Here is a 19435-nt window from a genome sequence, read left to right as displayed (position 1 = left end):
CAGCAACACAGACATTCCTGTAATTCACATGAGAAGTTACTTGTGTTCAGAGAATGTTTGGAAATATATGTTTGCATGATTTCTCCCAGAAATCCCCATGAAAAGAATTAAATGCTTTCAGCTATCCATCTTGGAAGAGTCAGTCTTCATTATCTTGTAAAGGTCTTTGCCTTCACAATGGCCAGCAGCTATCTCCTGTTTATGTTCTTAAGCAGAGATGAGAGGCTGGATGTTGGCCGGCAATGGGTGCAATTGCAGTCTAGAAAGCCAAACATATCCTGGACTATATCAAAAGCAGAGTGGGCATCAGGTTGAGGGAGGTAATTCTGCCTCCGTTCTCAGCTCTTGTGAGACCTAGGAAACAAGGAGATGGACCTGTTGGACCACCTGTCCTGTGAGGAAAGGCTAATAGAATTGGTATTGCTCATCCTGGAAAAGAGAATTCTTCTGGGTGACCTAATTGCAGCTGTCCAGTACCTGATGGCAGCCTACAAGAAAGATCAGGAGAGACTTTTTACAAGAGCATATAGTGACAGAATAAGGGGGAATGGCTTCATGAAAGAGAGTTGGTTTAGATTAGATCTTAGGAAGAAATTCTTCACTATGAAAGTGGCGAGGCACTAGAACAAGTTGCCCTGAGAAGTTGTGGAACGCCACGTGGGAGTTCAGGAATATGAAGAATGGAAAGATGACATCAGACCATGGACCCTTGAAGATGAGAAAGCTGACAGCAGAAAATGAATGGACTGTTTTATTGCTATGGACTGTTTTACTGTTCTCTTCTCAAGTTTGCCTAATGCTTGGTAAGTTTTATGCTGTTCTCCATGTTGTAGTTTTTGGAAAATTCCCCTGTTCCTCGTGGTCCTGAACCCTGCCCTGTGACTGGTTAGTTTTTGCTGCATTGCAGTCATTTTCCTACATGGTTAATCCAACCTCTTGTTTTGCCTGTTCTGCCCTATTTCCACCCAAGTTCTACTCCTCTTCTAGCAAGTTCTTACCCTACCCTATATGAGATAGCATCCATTTCAATAAAGTGCCATTTCTCCTCAGACCCCACAAGTGTGTGAATGATTTCTTTCTGGACATCAGAGCTTCAAAATCCCATGCCTGGAAGTGTTTAAGGCCCGCTGGATGGAGCTCTGAGTATAATCTGGTCTAGTGAAAGGTGTCCCTGCCCAAGCCAGGGAGATTGGAATTAGATGAGCTTTAAGGTCTCTTGCAACTGAAGCCATTCTGTGATTCTATGATCTTTCTATTTGGATGTCACTCCTTTTCTTAATGGCAAATAAAAATGACAAATTCCATGGCTGAACTTGTGTTCTGACATACTTTTTCCTTTATACAAAGCAAATATCTCTTTCCTGACTTTTTGGATGATTCTGCCCATTTCTTGGTGTCCATCACAAAGCATTTAAGAGGCTGGCCTTCCTCAAATTGATATATCATGGCACTCTAGGAAAAATAGAGTAACAAGTGCCATACAGATGAATTAATAATCACCTTTTCATTGATTTGAGATGAACTATATTTCTCCATTAACAAGATAACTGATTACTTCAGTCACATAGACATGATGGATAACTCCCAAATGCCACCACATTCAAACTCTGCTACAGAAATGTCTTTTAAGGTCTGTGGTGGACCACTAGCAATGTAACCATAATTTAATAGCCAGTTAGCAGCCAGCTAGATACACTTAACACAGCATTAGCACTGAGCTTCACAATACTCTTTAGAACCATTTTCCCACAGAGGACTGACACTGAGTCACACATCCTTCTAAGTTTTTATCTCTGTTTCTCTAATTCACTGAATTTGCTGAAAGTAATTGTTTAGTAAAGTTGCACATGCTAATCCTGGAAATGCAAAACCTCAAGCAGGCTTAACGTTGCAAGAATGCCTTAGTTTTTCCTTATGCTTCAGTGGACTCATTTAAAGCTGAGACTACTTTAAAGATGCCAGAATTTCAGAAGCAGAGTTCAGAATTATAACTTTGAAATGACTTGTATAAATAGGTATCTCAGCTTTAATTGCAAAAAGAACATTTCCATTGTTTCTTCAAAAACTATAGAAGCATGACCCATGTGCTATTCAGAGCTTCAAAATTATGGCAAACAAATTTAAAGATTTCAGATTACTGGGAGCTTTTGTGTATTGACATTTGGGGACTTGATTAATTATATTTGAATTCCAGCTTGGGCTGGTAGTACTAGAGCTTGGCTGAGGCAACATGTCCCTTTGAGGCATATGTGTTCAGTTTGGTGTGGTAGAATTCTTGCTTAGTTTTGTTTCAGGGTGTGTGATTTTTGAGATGGCAGCTGCTGCCTTAGAAAACATGATCTCTACAGTTTACAAAGTGAAAACAAAGTTTTTATCAGATATTAATGGTATTTCAAAGATTGTTTTCCAGTAATTTAAAATTGAGTTTCTTGGTCAGAGGGTGACAGAAATGCCATTATTATTTGAGGAAATTATGTTATTCTGTATAATATATCAGCATTTTTCCTTCATTTGCAATGTAATTACAGACATCAGAAAACATATACAGTATGAAAAGCACTTATTTTGGCTGGCAATGCATTAATTTGAAAAGGAATTTTTTAATCTTTCTTTGTTGCAATGGTTCATCTTCCTTGGTGATTAAAAAATATGTAGCTTTCTATTTTAGTGTTGCTGAAGATGATTCTACTCCAACAGGAGTGTCAGGAGTAAACAGTTTTGACTGATGGGGAAAATACATCACCAGCAAAGAATTCTAAGCAGAGGTGTTGATAAATATGTCACTATTTGGCCTTCTTTCCAACACCTGTCCAGAGATAAAGTAGAATGTAGTTTGTGTTTTGTCACTTACACTACAGATGACTTTGGCCTTCAAGTGTAACTCAATAACCTTAAAATATACAGTAGATAAACACTAAATACCAGGCTATCAACAATTTTACTCCTAAATGGATTATGAGATGACAGAATGCCAATATGGTAATCAAGCCATCACTAAGGCTAGTTATTTTATTTTTAAAGTAACAACTGGATATAATTAAAAGCTACGATTTTCTCTTCTGTCATGTCTAGTCAAGTTTTTTAGGTCTCAGCTGAGTAATAGTGCTTCTCACACCTCATCTCCTAGGTAGCTATTAGAAGTTTGCCACTTTCAGTTGCCAGATGTTCCTGTCATCAGCCTGACCTTTCAAAAAAAATTGAAACTGAAAGTTGTCTCTTGTGATTTCTTCATTTTCCTTTACAGTAGAAACAAGAGAGAGTGATGAGTGGTTTATGGGTCAGAACATATGAAGGCTATCAATTTACAACTACCACTTACATTTGAAATGTGCAGCCTCTCCTGGAGTTGTTTGGTATGCCCTAATAATTTCCCAGAACTATGCATGGATAAATCTAAATTCTGCTCCAACTCAGATTCAGTAGGAAGGGCTCATGTTTTAATGCAGAAAGCCATCCCAGAACCGACCCTTTGTTGGTTGTCAGAGCTCTTTATACTGTCTGAAAAGGGAGGCAAGTGCAGTTACAGAGAGTGATCCAGTCAGAAGCACCATTTATTGCTCCTATTGCAAGTTGTTTTGAACCATCCATCTTTGAATTAAAAACTGTTATCAGCCTGGAATAGGCTGTCCATGGTGGAATCACAATCACTGGAAATGTTCAAAAGGCAATTGGATTTGGCTCTTGGGGGGATATGGTTTAGTGATGTACACAGTGGATCTGGGTTAACAGCTGGGTCTCAGTGATCTTAGAGGTCTTTTCCAACCTTAATGATTCCATGATTCTGAGTTGTATAGAAGTGATTGAGATTAACATTTTGCCCAATATCTTGTTTAGATGATTGTTAATAAGGTCAAGAAGAAAATAGTAAGTGATAACTTGACTTTTTTTTTAAGTTATCCAGAGGTTCCTGATCTCCCTCTCCCTCTTTTTAGCCCTACAATCTAATCTACTTGCCTTTTATTTGTGGGTAACTGTCACACATATATATGTGTATTTATATATGTGTATATATGTATACATATATAGGCATATAAATTTTTGTGCATATAAAAATGGCTGTTTCCATGTTTCTAGTGGATGGTGTCCCTGCCAACGGCAGGGGCTTTGCAACTATGTGATCTTTAAGGTCTTTCCAACCCAAGCCATTCTGTGATTCTATGATTCTGCTTATGAACAGTGTGCCCTCTGAAAACAGCAAAAAGACTGTCTTTAATCTGTGTTTGGTCAAATATCACATGCAATGCTCTCATTTTTCTAAATAAAGAAATGTTTCACTTTAGATGTCCTGATTCAACAACATTTTTTGGGGCTTTGTGCACCAAACGTGACACATCATATTGCTTTCCAGAGGGATTTCTGTGATTATGAGATCTGCAATCCTACTTCTTGTATAGCACTGAATAAATTAGAAGCTTTGGTTCAGTAGACACTCTGGTAGTTGAGTGCTGCTTTTTCCGTGCTCCAGACTGCAGCTCTCAGATATGTTAATACTGCACCTTAACTGGGGGCAGTTACTTCACTGAGAAGTGCAGTAAATGGAGCTCTAGCAACAGAACATAGGCTCTCAAGTAATCTTAAGTTATAGCATTGAAAGAATAATTGCTTGGAAGCATTAAATAGGTCTGAAAAAATATTTGGAAAAGAAAAATTTTAAAGAATACTTAATTTGTGACATCAATACTGGACTTTGGAATTTAGTTTTAAGAAGTCAGCTTACCTCATGGATTAGCACAGACCTGGACTGGACATTGCCAAGAAGTTTGGATAGCTTCCATAACTGTCAGAAAACTTGTAATGTTTTTAGAGGAACTTACAAGAAAACAGAAATTGCCTGCTTTTAGTTACATGGCTTCACTCTTTTTCGTACTGTTTAATGCACTTACAGACACACATACAGCCATTTTGATTACAGAAGATTTTAGTGATAGAAAAGACACTTCCATTGAATTGTATTAAAACCCTTTAGACATAATATTAAATTTAAGTATTTTATAGGCTACAATAGATATACAGGACTCAGGAACAAACCCATGTAATATGGATCTTAATATAGAAATTGTAATAAAAAGATAGATGTTGTTCTCAAAATAACAAAATACCAATGATTTTTTCTGTTCTTATTTTCTGGTACAGCAAAAAACAATAATGGAAATATTTATAATTCAGCATGTGATTTAGAAAAAGTCACTTCAAAAGATAAGAAAATTCTCCAAGGTAAATGTGTTTTAATAGCTTCAGGACTCAGTATGTGATTTTCTGCATTCTTAATTCTAAAATTAAATATAATATAAAGAGATGCTTTGCTTCTTAACTTTACTGCAATGTGCAGACACATGCTTTATTTAGCCCAACAAGTACAAAGTCCCATAAAAATATTCCCTTCCTGGAAGAACAAACTAATTTTAGGAAATACTTTTTTAGGTTAAAAATACCCTTGTTTTTTCTTGAAATGAAAATAAGAAAAAGGTAGTAGGCTTATGCCAAAATACTTGTGAGGGATGGAGTCCAAGTCATGCATTTAGATCCATCACCACTTCTCTGCACCCACACTTATGATAGATTTTATATTGGTGAAATCTGCATAGCAGCAGTGGGTTGCTTTGTGTGACATTCCTGTAGCAAGGTACATAGCAGTTATAGATACATAGACAAACATTGAGTGTGTTTTCTATCCTTGAATAAGAGGCATGGAAAAATTGACAAATAATGAAACACCTTATATCAGTTATGCATATGTGATGTAGAGATAAAGGGATGTTTTATATCCTGGAACTTCATTTTTGACTGGTGATTATCATTATTTGTGTGCTCAAAGTCTTGAATGTTCTTAGACTGACAGCTTGAAAAGTTCCTTTTAAGTCTAGAACTGCCATCAACATTCAACATAAACATTTGTGTGAGAGCACCTACATTTTTTCCATAAAAAAAGGAAACAAAGATCTCTTGTTTTTTGTAGCAATGGGCAAAGAGTGACTTGAGAGAGTGTTCAAACAGAGCAAGTGGTGAGATGGAGAGAAGTAAATCCTCATGCAACACAGTGGACATAAGAGAAGTTTTGGGCTTTAGAGAAAAGTCAGTGGATATTCTGTTGTGCGTATGATTTTATTATTTTCTTTCCTCACTGTAGTATTTATTTCATATCTGATTATCACCTTCATGGCACCTAGCATATTGTGTGCAAATAAGAGTATGTGGCATTTTTGAATAAATATATAAAGATATAAAAAGTTGTCAAGGCTGCAAAATTTGACATTTTGCTTGCCTCGGAAAGGGATCTCCGTGAAACCTCATAAACCATGAAAAGCAGACAGTCAGCTTTTCTGGCACCCACAGTCCTTTTCCCCAGATAAAGACACTTCTTTTGAGTATGTAAATCTTCAGTGCATAACTGGCTTCAGACCTACTAAATTCCTACCATCAGCTAACATACTGTTTTTCTTTCTGTAGTGGCTACTGCCAGATTGACAACTTTTTTTTTTTTTTTCCCCAACAGAGTTGTGCTGTTCTGGCTAGTTTCTGCAATAATTCTAAATTTGTTTTTGTTTGGTTTTTATTTTTTTTGGTACCTGCAAACTCCTGACTATCAATCTCACTTGTTCTTAGGATATATATTTTACAGTTGAATAAGGCATCAGTATATATTTAACTGAAAATTACATTATTGCTTCCTTTCTAATTTCAAGTGCAACATTATCGATCTTGGGAATCTTTTTCAAAATATTCAAAACATGTCATTGCAATTTTCAGTGAGTTCTTTGAACATCTCCAGTTCAGGTTATCATCTTCTCTTAGGATGATTGTGTACAGATAAAAAACAGATGAATATAGCTGATTGTGTGATTTAGTGTACAGTATTTATATGTTGCCATTACTGCTTTTGTAGCTATTTGATTTTATCCTGACTCTTAATCCTCACTTTATCTGGCTTTTTATTATTACTATTTGATGCTTTCCATTCATAACCACTTAAAGAAAAATGTTCTTAAAAAGAAAACAAAGTACTCTCCACAAGTGTAAGAATGTTAATACAAGTATTGCTATTGTAAAAAAGAGGAAAATACAAGAAATACCTTTTCTTACCCATATTCTCATTTGCAAAGAAACATGGACATGCCAATACTGCCAATATCTATTACCAGCTAGTTACAACCTCCACAATATGCTAGACACAAATTAGATGACTGGGGAAAAGGAGTTAAAATAAATGATTTCCTGCTCTCTGTGTTGAGCAGCTGCTGAGGCTGATATAGTTGGTAGCAGTGCTGGTGGCTCTTTTTGTCTATGAAGTAACATGATTTCTGCCATTGTGCTTTAGTCTGAGATCCATTTCTTTGAGCATCTCCATGCTAGTATAAACTCAGCCAGCCTGTGGCATGTCCTGCTCCTGAGGGGCAAGAGGGCAGCTTGTATCTTGCCCTCCTCTCTCCTGTACGCCCTGCACCCCCTGTGCCACCACAAGAACCACCGCATCAGCAAGGGCTGGACATTCAACAATACATGATAAGGAGGTGCCAGGGTGTGTGATAGGGGGCAGTTATGATGGTTATGCAAGTGCAAAGCTCTTTTCCCCCATCTCCCTCCCCTCCTGTGCTTTGCTTACTCCTCTTAAGTATCGGTGGCATAACAGTTCTTCTACAGGTAGTTTAAAATCACTAAAAATGACTGAAGATGTAATTTCTGTACATTGAACATGACGCTATCTATTCTCCAGACTCACATTTTGAGGCAACACTCCATGACAAAACTTTCAATGCTTAATGATATTATGTCCCTCTTTCTAGCACTACAACTCACTGACAGATACTTAAACCTATGGGGATTTTTGTGGCTATGAAACCAGTCACTACAGCAGTACAGATTTCTCCAATGGTTTACACTAAGAGCAGCTTTCACACCTGAAAAGAAGAGAGGGATATAAATTGCCTCTGGCAAATAGGGATTAGTCAATGTGTTTTAAAGGAGAGGGCTGCAGCATGACATAAAAACAAAACTCTGCATGGGTCTGGCATAGGAACTGTCACTCACTGTCAGTTACAGTTATTTTCAGGGTTATACAAGTGTTGATCCTGAAAATACATTATGAGAAGTAAAGGTGTCAACAGGTTCTTGTGCTTGGTCCTAGATACCACATGGGCTTGTGTTGGCTATTTCCTCACTCCACGTACTGATGTTTGTTTATATCTACATGCTCAGGAAGACATAAGAGAAGTCAGGTCCAAAAAAGGAAAGGGTCATGACTGTCTACTTCAGAAATATTGCTGCAGTAAATTCAGCTCTGCTTCCTTATTACCAAAGAGTGACGGAATTCTCTTTGTCATGCTTCAGCTGTTCAGAGATGCTAAGCAGTCAGACAGTCTGTATAATCCAAAATACAACAAAGTGATTCAATGGTTCTTGAGATTGCAGTAACTACTGTAACTTGTCACATCCTTAAAGATTTTATGATGATATTTTTGTAATTTCTCTCCTTATTTTTCCAATTGTCTGGAATCATCCTAATGTCTAAAGGCTCAGTCAGGATAAGGTTTGTAATGTGTTACACATTCTGTACAGGCACAAAATAATCTGTGTATCTGACTGTTTACATTATCCTAATGCCTTTTCCTGAAGACTGTATTCCTGATCTGGAGCACTTTCTTTCTAAAAGTAAATTTAAAATCCTAACTTTCATCTAAGTAAATGAAAAATCCTAGGTATTCTATTGTCAAACATCTAAATTTCAAGATTTGGAAACTGTAAAATTTTGTTGTCTGCCTTCTTTAAAATACCATGTGACCATTTTGTTTGTATGTTTTTCCTTTCCTACTTAGTTTCCAGAACAAAGATCTTTTGGTTTTGGAGTGGGAGGAGGGTGTGGGTGTGGGGGCTGGTGGGGGGGTATGGAGGAGGTGGGTGCCGTTTTAGTGGGGTTTTGTTTGTTTGTTTTTGTGTGTGTATGTGTTGGTTTTGGGGTTTGGGGTTTTTTGTTTATTTGGGAGGGTTGGTTGTGTCTTTTTTTTAACATTTTAGGTCATCACGTATTTTTATGTTCTCAGCATAGCAACTATCAAATTAAGATCAAGACCTGTTTGTAGGATGTATGAAATGTCCTGTTCTAACAGGCCAAAGAGAGGTATTCAAAGCAATGGAAGTACAGAGGAGGAGACTGTGATGGTGTCATGCTTGCTGTAGAGGAACCTATATATATCAAGTCCTCTTAAGTGTTTGGTCAAGGTGGAGGATAAAAACATCTTAAAGTGAGCTTTGTGGTGTATCAGCGGATTGTAAATAGCCCACCGATACAGTGGAAAGGATTCTGCTTCCAGGAGCAAGGCTAGGAAAGCGGCCAGCGGAGCTCCCTAGGATCAGGCCCCTTAGAAGCGAGGTCGGCTCCTCCCGTCCCCGGCCCGGTGACTGCCCCGAATGGAACAAGTCTGCACTTGCCAGGAGTCCACGAGGAAAAGCCAAGTTTAATGCCGCGCACTCGCTTATAAGGAGAGAATGGGAATTCCCCAGATGTAGGCAGGGAAGAGGGGCGGAGATGGGTCGGAGTAACGCACTTCATTGGGTGCATGCAAACAAAGGGAAGGAGGGAGGGGAGGAGCGGCAAAAGGACCAATGGGAGAATGAGGTGGGCGGGGAAATTCTACTGTAGGGCTTCCGGCACTCCAAGGCAGGGACAGCTCCCGCCCGGGCTTCAGCGGCGCCTCGTGGGCAGCCCCGCCGGCAACCGCCCCCATGGCCGGGTCCGGCCAGGACAGGGGACTGCGACCCGGAGGGTTTTGTGGGAAGAGGAAACTTGGATAAGGAACGACTAAGGGAAAGTGACTAGGGTAAACATATTGGGGTGTATAACATTCAAACTGGGGAAACATCAATATAGGGTGTGAACTTATTAGAGTCCTTATAAATCTCTCGCAGAGCTTCCATATTCGGGGAGCCGGGTTCCTGGACTTCGGCGTCCTTGTCTATCCATCTCCTGTAGTATTTTTGCCACTGTATAAACCCTGGGTCTCCTCCGACAGAGGTGGCTGTCATCTCAAATTAAAATGGAGAGGTGATATATTGAAACTGTAAAGTATTAGAAAAGGTCATACTACCACCGAAGTATTGTGGAGTAGGCAAGGTAGGAGCTGATGGAGAACATTTAGATCAAATAATTTAGTGTCATGACTTGTAAAAGAAGCAAGACATTTCCTACAGGCACACATTTCAATTTGAAATTCTATTCTGATACCTGTCTTTATGGGGACGGTCCTGTGGTGTAATGGTGAGCACTCTGGACTCTCGATCACAAGGTCGTGAGTTCAAGTCTCAGTGGAGACCGTACCTGGCAGTTCAATGCCTCCCTGCCATCCCATCCCGTCAGATCTCAGATGCTCAGCAGGGTGTCAGCCTCGGTTAGTACCAGGTGCTGCAGACAGTCCTGAGGACTTCCCTGTCCAAGCTCGCTCGGCCATGGCAGATGAACTTCAGGAGTGAAACGGTGGGGCCAGTTCTGCGCACGCTGTGCCTCACCTAAAAAATCCACTGCGCAGGCTGGAAGGGCACACCCCCACCTGGGGAGAGCCCTTCCCAAATCTTTGTTCATGAAGTTTGGCCATACATACATACTTGTCTTTATGTAAAGTGGTGCTACAGGACAAGGCTTTGCAACTTTCAGAGCTTATCCCATGCAAGAAAAGGTGCAGATGGATGTTACTGGAACCTGAGGGGAGGAGAACGTTCCTTATATAGATCAGCTGAGGTTCAGAATGCTATTTGACAAGCAGCATCATTCCTTTCAGTGAGATGCTTAAAAGTGATTCATCTGGAAACGAAGTATGAAATATTTTTATTTCTTTAGAGCCACTTAATATTCTAAAATATTGGATCTTCATGACCTCCTTATTAACATGATTCCACCATATTATTTAAAAATAGCAAGATAAATTACCAGCAAGTTCATTTATTTGCTATTTTTCTAAAACAAATCAGCTTTATTTATTTATAATTTTATAATTTTTTTCTTTGTTTTTCTTACATACACAGCTATAATTTATTGCCCTACCTCTTAAAAATGAAGAGGCATTTCCTTCATCATATTTAAGTTCTATTTATCAGTAAAACATAAATATGTTTGTGACATTTTTATTTTATTTTTAGTGGGATATAGTTTATAGCTTTTAAAATTTATTCCTCTTGATATTTCTTATTCTTCTTCATCATCAGGTTTTCACAGTGAATTTTAGTGTCTTTGTTGTCTGTAGTTTTTAATGTGTTTGATTTTTCACATTTGTTATCTGTTTATTTTTTTGCTTCTCAAATGTTTTATAGGCGCTATATCCATGCTGATCCTGTATTTGTGTTGGCTTAGAACTTCCATGGAATTTAAAATCCCGTTGATAGATTACTGGGAGGAGACTGCCTTGGGCTTTACCATCCAAGAAATGTAATCCATACTGTGTTTCTACAGGTTTACTATCTCAATGACATGTGTCATCTGACAGAACTTCTTTGAAGACTTTCTGAGAAATTTCTTGGATTTGGATACATAGTATAATTACAGTTTTGATTCACATGTATGTCAGCATTTTTTCTTTTCATTCCATCTTCAGTAGCTCAGACATCTTACCTGAAGCCATCGTCCATTGCTTAATTAGGAATCAGTCCATAACCGTGCTGGTTCACTTCAAGGTCCATCCTCAGCCTGGATTTTCAACAGTGCACGTGAGCAAAATGCACTGTTCAGAGAAGCTGACTGAAGGTGTGAATCTTTTATTTTCCCAGAATCTCCAAGCCTTGTAAAGTCTAAGATTGTCTAGCTGTTTCTTTTGCTTGATATATTACAGTTAAACAACAAAAAGGGAGTTGTTAATCAGTTATGCTCCTGGCTTGCCTTGAGCCATTTTCCATTGAGTGGCCTGATATACAAACACAATCTTCTTTATCAAACACTTGAAATGTGGATTTCTTGCATGTTCAGTGTTACATCCAGTAGACCATAGTGTCCCCACAAGTGCATGTGTACAGGTGAATTGTATAAGGCCTACTGCCAGTCCAAAGCTTTTTATTTTAAAATATTTTGGAAACATAATAATCTGAAATCTCTGAGAAAATCTACTGCCTATGAAAATGAGACATTTAACTTCAGATTTGTATAACTGACCTTAAGCAGAAATTAAATCTTTAATTTTGGTAAAAGATTATATAAATGTGATGTTGAATAGTTCAGTCTTATTTTTTTAAGTTTATTGACTGCTGTTTTCTCTGTTCACTCTGCTGGGATCTAGTCTCTTACTTTTCTTGCAGAATTAGAGTTAAAATTTTAGGTGTTACAAAAGAAGCTCCATCAAGCACAAAGTCATCAGACTAAAAGATGCATTTCTAATTTAGGCTTTCCTGAAATAAGAACAATGTTCACTGTACTCTCTCACCTTATTCTTCCTGATATTTTCCATTAACTGAAATAAAAAATAGTTCTATCATTTCTCTTACTGTAAATAATTTTCACAGAAGTATGTACTTGGTATACAAACCATGCAGAGGGGATCTCTTTCCCTAGCTTTGAAGGTGTTTTAGATAGTGTTGCAGCCCCGGAGCAAGTCTTGGGACTATGTCTTTACTAGTGAGTAAAATGCTGTCAAATACTGGTCCCAGACAGTGAACCTCCATCATCCATACCACTAAATTCCCAGAGTGGTGTCCAGAACAGTCACAGCCATGACCAACAAGTTCCAGGCATAATTTAGGACTCAACACAGGCCAGGAACTATCTCAGTGGGCAGTTTGGATATGGCCAACCATGTTTGAAGGTAAACAGAATTTAATATGGGCAAGGGTTATTCTGTGCCAAGTACCAAGATATACAGGAGGCTGTTTCTAATAAAAAACCAGACTTTTTCCCAAGATGTATTTTTTATTGCTATTTCAATGATATTAATATTTTGCAAATGCTCCTTCCTTTTCTGTGATATCTGATCTATCATCTGTGCTCTGTTATAATGCTGCAACTGCCTGCAAGTCAACAAATAAAGAGCAGATATTTTACATGCAGGCCAGTTAACTGCAAGTGAGGTGTTACAGCAGTCACAGGGTCCAAAATGTGCCTCATGCATAGAGAAACAGTTAAAGAAATGATGAGAAGCCAGAAGGTATCCACCTCTCTGTAGATATGAAAGAGCCCAGTAAAGCTGTTGTAATTACAGTACACTACACTTCAACAGCTGCACTTCAGCTTCTGTTGCAACTTTATTTCTGATGCAGAGTTGCGATATTTTTTGGAAGGTGGAGGATATATATAACTATGGAATAATACATGAGAACATATTTTTCCTCTCTGACTTTTTAAATGGGAACAGCCCTTAGTCAGTATGCATTACTCTTTGAAAAATGCTGCTAGTAATCCTCATCACTTTCTGAGATACCAGCATTTTCTGGATGATACTTTGGCTGGCTGGCTGATTCACTAGCAAAATTCTACTGATGACATTACTGTTGTCAATATTTCAAGGTTAAAACAACTTTAATGAATCTTTCAAACAGTCAAGCTACTATTTCACAAAATATTTAATTTCTATTTAAAACATCAAATTATTAAATAAAAACTAAGTGTATATTAGTTAATCTTATATTTAGAAATTTTATATTGAAGACAGATTCAACAGAATCCTAAAGATATGCCATTGCAGTTGAAAAAAGCGTTGGCACTACAAAATCTTGCATTTCAAGTTCAACTTCCATGTAGTAATGCACAACACTTATTTTGAACTAGTTTTAACTGCAAAATCATTGTCCTAGTTCAGCAGGTGGGACCACTTTATCACCATGTGGTGGTGACCAAAGCTACGTATTCTACCCCCTCTATTCATTTCCCAAGAACAATTGACAATTTGCAGCAGCTGCTCAGGGCACACCCAACTCTTCAGGGTGTGAGATGGGTGTGAAAGACACCTGTGAGAAAAGAGCTGTGATAACTCCCCTCCAGGGAGTCCTTAGCACCTTAGCATCCAGTCTGAGAGTGCATGTCTGCTAATGGGCCATCAATGATTCCAAAATACCCCATGACTCACAGAGTTAGATCACTCATTTTGTAATTCCCCACCCTGAGGGAGGCATTGGGTGCTCCCACCTGGACCTGAGGGTACATAATCTGGGGGTTTGAAGACCTGGGACAACCACTCGTCGAATCCAGAGGAGGACCAGAACCTCAGTAGGAGGAGACCACCACTTTCAACCAGACCGTGCCTACCACTTTTATTATGAATGCAACCGTCAGCTGCATCAACAGGTTTTTCGCTTCCTTTACTTTTTGACTTGGAGGAACCACATGGTGTTTGTGCCCTAGGGTGCTGGGTAACACTACTGGGTTTTGTGGGTTAAAAACCAATTTCTCTCTTTGTGCCATTGCATTTACTGTAATATTGTTATTAAACTGCAACTCTGACTTATAATCTCTTTTGTGTTGGGTTCATTTCTCCTGCCAGTTTACCTTTAAACTAGCACAATCATTCACTTTTATGAACCTGCAGGCTTCTCCTGGATCACTGCTGGCAAATTATTTTATGATTGTGAAAGTTTTGATTGCGAAATGTCAAGAAAGTGATCTTACCTTGTCTGTTATTACCCGCAGTTATCGCTGGTCATGTTTGAGGTAACATATTTGGAATAGCATCAATATAAATAATCCATAAATACAAAACACTATATGATCATGTTTACCTCATAAACATCTCTAAAAATTGGGAGCAGTACCTTTTTAAGAGAAAGGGGCATTTGTGTTGCATGAGTGTTGTGGTTTAGGAATGTTATTTCCCAGTTTAGTACTCCCACTAAAAAGGAAACCATAAGCTGCTCTCCTAGCCCCTCCAAGGAGAGACACAAAAGACAGACCATGGGTTGAGAAAAGAACAATTTACTGGAAACAGCAATCAGATAAGAAAACAAAGAGTAACAGCAACAGTAGTAATAATAGCAGTGTACAAAAGAGAGGGTGATTTACACAAAGAATGCTTACCCAGCTGAGACAATTAACAGCTGCTGAGGGACCCTGTGCCAACTGCACTTGCTCCCTCGACCAGAAAGGGACTCCCCTCCTTCCCAGAAGCAAGTCCCTTTTCCCAACCTTGGCAATGGTGTAATGTGGTATCAAATGACTCTATGTCTTGGCCATGCCTTCTCCCACTGAACCAGAACAAGGACAGTGGGGCACACAATAGAGGTCTTCATCTGTTGCTCAGGGCACAACCTGCATGCTCACTCAAAATCCATAATGACCCTCAAGAAAGCAGAGAACCCTAGCAGGAGCAAATGGCCGAGTGCTTCATAGTCTCTGCCATTACTGTTATTTCTGTTCCATGAACAAGAAATACGTTATGTCTGATTACTTGTCTTGAATTGTTTTTTTCCTAAATCTGAGTCCCAAATAGGTGGTGACTAAAAAAGTGAATAATTAAATTTTTCATGGAAAATAAAGGTTAAAGTTGAGACACTGTTCATGATATGGCACAAAGGAATCACCACAACACAAGTTTACAGTACTGCTAGGATTCATACCAAAGTTGAAGTTTTTCTAAAGGTTATTTTCTACTCATCATATTAAAGCCGTGATTTATGCACTGCCATTGTCACTCGTTTCTCTAATTCTCATCAGCACAGCTGCAGCTGACACCAGGTCAAGCACATGGTCACTTTTCTTGCTTGTCACAATGTAACACTCCTGTGGTCAGTAATCAGAAATAACATTTATAACAAAAGCCTTTTCTGCTGCAGTAATCGTGTTCCTGCTAACAGTTCTCATCTGAGAAAGAGAGAAACAATATTAACATTTGGCAACAGATCACATTTCACCCTACTGGAAGGGAAATCTTCCTGATAAAGAGAAACAAATGACATGGCAGATCAGCAGGGGTATACCCTTAAGGTAATGAGGCAATTGAATTCTTAGCAGACATTTAGAAAATTACTATTATAAATGGGTAAGCTGGGAGGTGAACAGTCATAACTCTTTATTGCACACTTCCCATAGGCTTGTAGCTAAGTACCGTAGACAAGTTCCCAAGCTGATTGCTGAATTACTGACCAGGAAAGTGAGAAAGAAATAACTAAATGATGCTTGTATATAGGTGCCTACACTGCCAAGATGACATGTACCCACACGAGTGAATTGAAACCCAACAACCAAACATAAAATGGAAAAGAAAAGCCAAACCAGCCCAAGCAGAAAATAATAAAAAAAAGCCTTCAGTGTTTTGGAATGTTAAGTGAGGCTCATCAGGAGAATCTGAAAACCTGGAATTCCGCCATAAAAGGGGATCAATGTTGGAGTCAGGTTTCAAGACAAGGTGGTGAGAAGCTGTTGTGCAGGCTGATAAAGTAACGGTTTGGTACTCTGTTCACCAAAAGCAGGATGGAATAATTTGGGGAGACTCACAGCAATGAAAACATTCTCCTCATCTTCTTGACTACACAGCAGCAGATTTGGCTTAACAGATGTGACAAAGTACCATTCAAATGGATTAGCAATATATACAGAACACAGAATATTTACACAAAACTTTTTAATCCTAACCATAGTTGCCTGTTGCCTTTTCACAGGCTAGATGCTTCATGTTTCAAATTAGAAGAGTTTTACTAATGTGGGTAATGTGTCAGAGTATCTGTGTTCAACAACAGAGGACATTGCTGACATTTCATTGTGATTAACACAAAGTATTCCTGATTCTGCATCGTAGTGAGCATTTCTGTCTACTGTTGGTACTGCCTTTCGCTACCCTTCCAATTTTCCTTGCACGATGGACTTGAATTTCACTTAATCTTTAATTTTTAACTACACAAAACCACTTAGCTGTTGTTCTTGCTGCACACTGCTACTCAACAGGAAAAAGGGAAAGGGAAGATCTCATCTATCTCCCAGTAAATATTTGTCTTTGTTTCTACTGCTGCCAGCAGTACAAGGAAGGTAGTCTGTGGCATTTTCTGGCTGTGCAATGCAAACACTAACTCAAAGTCAGTGAAAGATCATTACTGCATTATTCCCTGAGAGCTTTCTTTTGGCATAACTTTGTAATGAGCTCAGATATGTACACCTGGAAGTAAAATTATTTTTACATTCTAATTATTTCTGTTCTTTTTCTATATGTCATCATGTTTGGATGACAAGAGACCAATTTTAGGCAAGTGACCAAATAAATCCTTAAATATTTTTTAATGATATGATACAACAGATATTGTCTAGCTATATTGTAAGGAATCAGAAAGTTTTAAATGGTTACTTTATTAAAAACTCCCTTGGAAAGAGAAAGTCAATGGGGTTTGACTGTTGAAAGATGAAAAATTTAGAAATTTTATTTTAACACAAGATTTTATTCAGAAGATAGAGCTAATTTCATTCTTCTAGGGCTGGAAAATAGTTGAGTACATAATAAAAAGTTTCTGTGAAATAGGCCAGGTTTCAGTTAACTACACCTCCTGAAATAGCATAAAATTCTGAGAAAAGTTGCCTAACTTTAACAATTAGGAACTAAAGTAGCATTCAGCAGTTTTTGTGTATTATGTAGCATTTTCTAAGTTTTAATTTCTTAATTTCATTGACACTTATCTGAATCCAACATAAAAAAAAGAATACTTAATCCAAATGAACACGCCATAGTATATATGAGCAATTTTGTTGCCATACAAACACGAAAATGAAAACAGGTTTTCTTGAAATCAATTTGAAATCAATCTGGCTACTTCTGTTAGGGACAACAAAAAAGCATGTCTAGAAATACATCAATAATAAAAGAAGGGGCAAGACCTCCATTCTTTGCTGGACTCGAGGGGGAACATAGTTAAACAGGGCAAGGAGAAGGCTGAGGTACTTGACACCTCCTTTGCCTTGGTTTTCACCAGCATGACAGGTGACCCTCAGGACAACTGACCTTTGGAGCTGGTAGACAATGACAGGAAGCTGAATAACCCCCCTAAATTTCAGGAGGATACAGTTAGTGATTTACTAAAACACTTGGATCCTTAGAAGAAGGCCACATGGGATTCAAACAAGGGTGATGAGGGAGCTGGCAGAAGAGCTTGCCAAGCCACTCTCCATCATCTTCCAAAAGTCCTGGCTCTCTGGGGAGGTCCCAGATGATTGGAGGCTGGCAAATGTCACACCAATCCACAATAAGGGCTGCAAGGAGGATCCAGGCAACTACAGACCTGTCAGCCTGACCTCGGTGCCTGGCAAGGTTATGGAGCAGATCATCCTGAGTGTAATCACACAGCAACTACAATCTGAGCAAGGGCTCAGACCCAGCCAGCATGGAATTAGGAAGGGCAGGTCCTGCCTGACCAACCTGATCTCCATTTATGATCAGGTGACTCACCTGGTGGATGAGGGAAAGGCTGTAGGTGTGGTCTATCTGGACCTCAGCAAAGCTTTTGACACTGTCTCCCACAGCATACTGCTGGAAAAGCTGGTAGTCTGTGGCTTGGACATGGGTACTCTCTGCTGGGACAAGAGCTGGCTGGAGGGCTGGGCCCAGAGAGTGCTGGTGAACGGGGCTGTGTCCAGCTGGCAGCTGGTCACCAGTGGTGTCCCCCAGGGGTCAATGTTGGGCCCAGCTTTGTTTAACATCTTTATGGACGATTTAGATGAGGAAATTGAGTCCATCATTAGCAAGTTTGCAGATGGCACCAAGTTGGGAGGGGGTGTTGACCTACTGGAAGGCAGGAGGGCTCTGCAGAGGGACCTTGATAGGCCGGAGAGATGGGTTGATTCCAATGGGATGAGGTTTAACAGGGCCAAGTGCCGGGTCCTGCACTTTGGCCACAACAACCCCCTGCAGCGCGACAGGCTGGGCACAGAGGGGCTTGAGAGCAGCCAGGCAGAAAGGGACCTGGGGGTATTAATTGACAGGAGACTGAACATGAGCCAGCAATGTGCCCAGGTGGCCAAGAAGGCCAATGGGATCCTGTTCTGTATCAAAAATAGCATGGCCAGCAGGACCAGGGAAGTGATCCTTCCCCTGTACTCAGCATTGGTGAGGCCACACCTTGAGTATTGTGTTCAGTTCTGAGGTACTGGAGCAGGTCCAGAGAAGAGCAACGAGGCTGGTGAAAGGACTTGCGCACAAGTCCTATGAGGAAAGGCTGAGGGATCTAGGGTTGTTTAGGCTTTAGAAGAGGAGGCTCAGAGGTGACCTCATCACTGTCTAGAACTACCTGAAGGGAAGTTCTAGCCAGGTGGGGGCTGGTCTCTTCTCCCAGGCACTCAGCAATAGGACAAGGGGGCACGGGCTTAAGCTCTGCCAGGGGAAATTTAAGTTGGATATCAGGAAGAAGTTCTTTACAGAGAGAGTGGTCAGGCATTGGAATGGCCTGCCCAGGGAGGTGGTGGATTCTCCGACCCTGGAGGTTTTTAAGGTGAGACTGGACGTGGCACTTAGTGCCATGATCTAGCAATCAAAGTGGAGTTGGATTAAGGGTTGGATTGATG

This window comes from Pithys albifrons, chromosome 4, assembly GCF_047495875.1.
Source record: "Pithys albifrons albifrons isolate INPA30051 chromosome 4, PitAlb_v1, whole genome shotgun sequence".
NCBI classification, from domain to species: domain Eukaryota; kingdom Metazoa; phylum Chordata; class Aves; order Passeriformes; family Thamnophilidae; genus Pithys; species Pithys albifrons.
Note: the sequence above shows the minus strand (reverse complement) of the source record.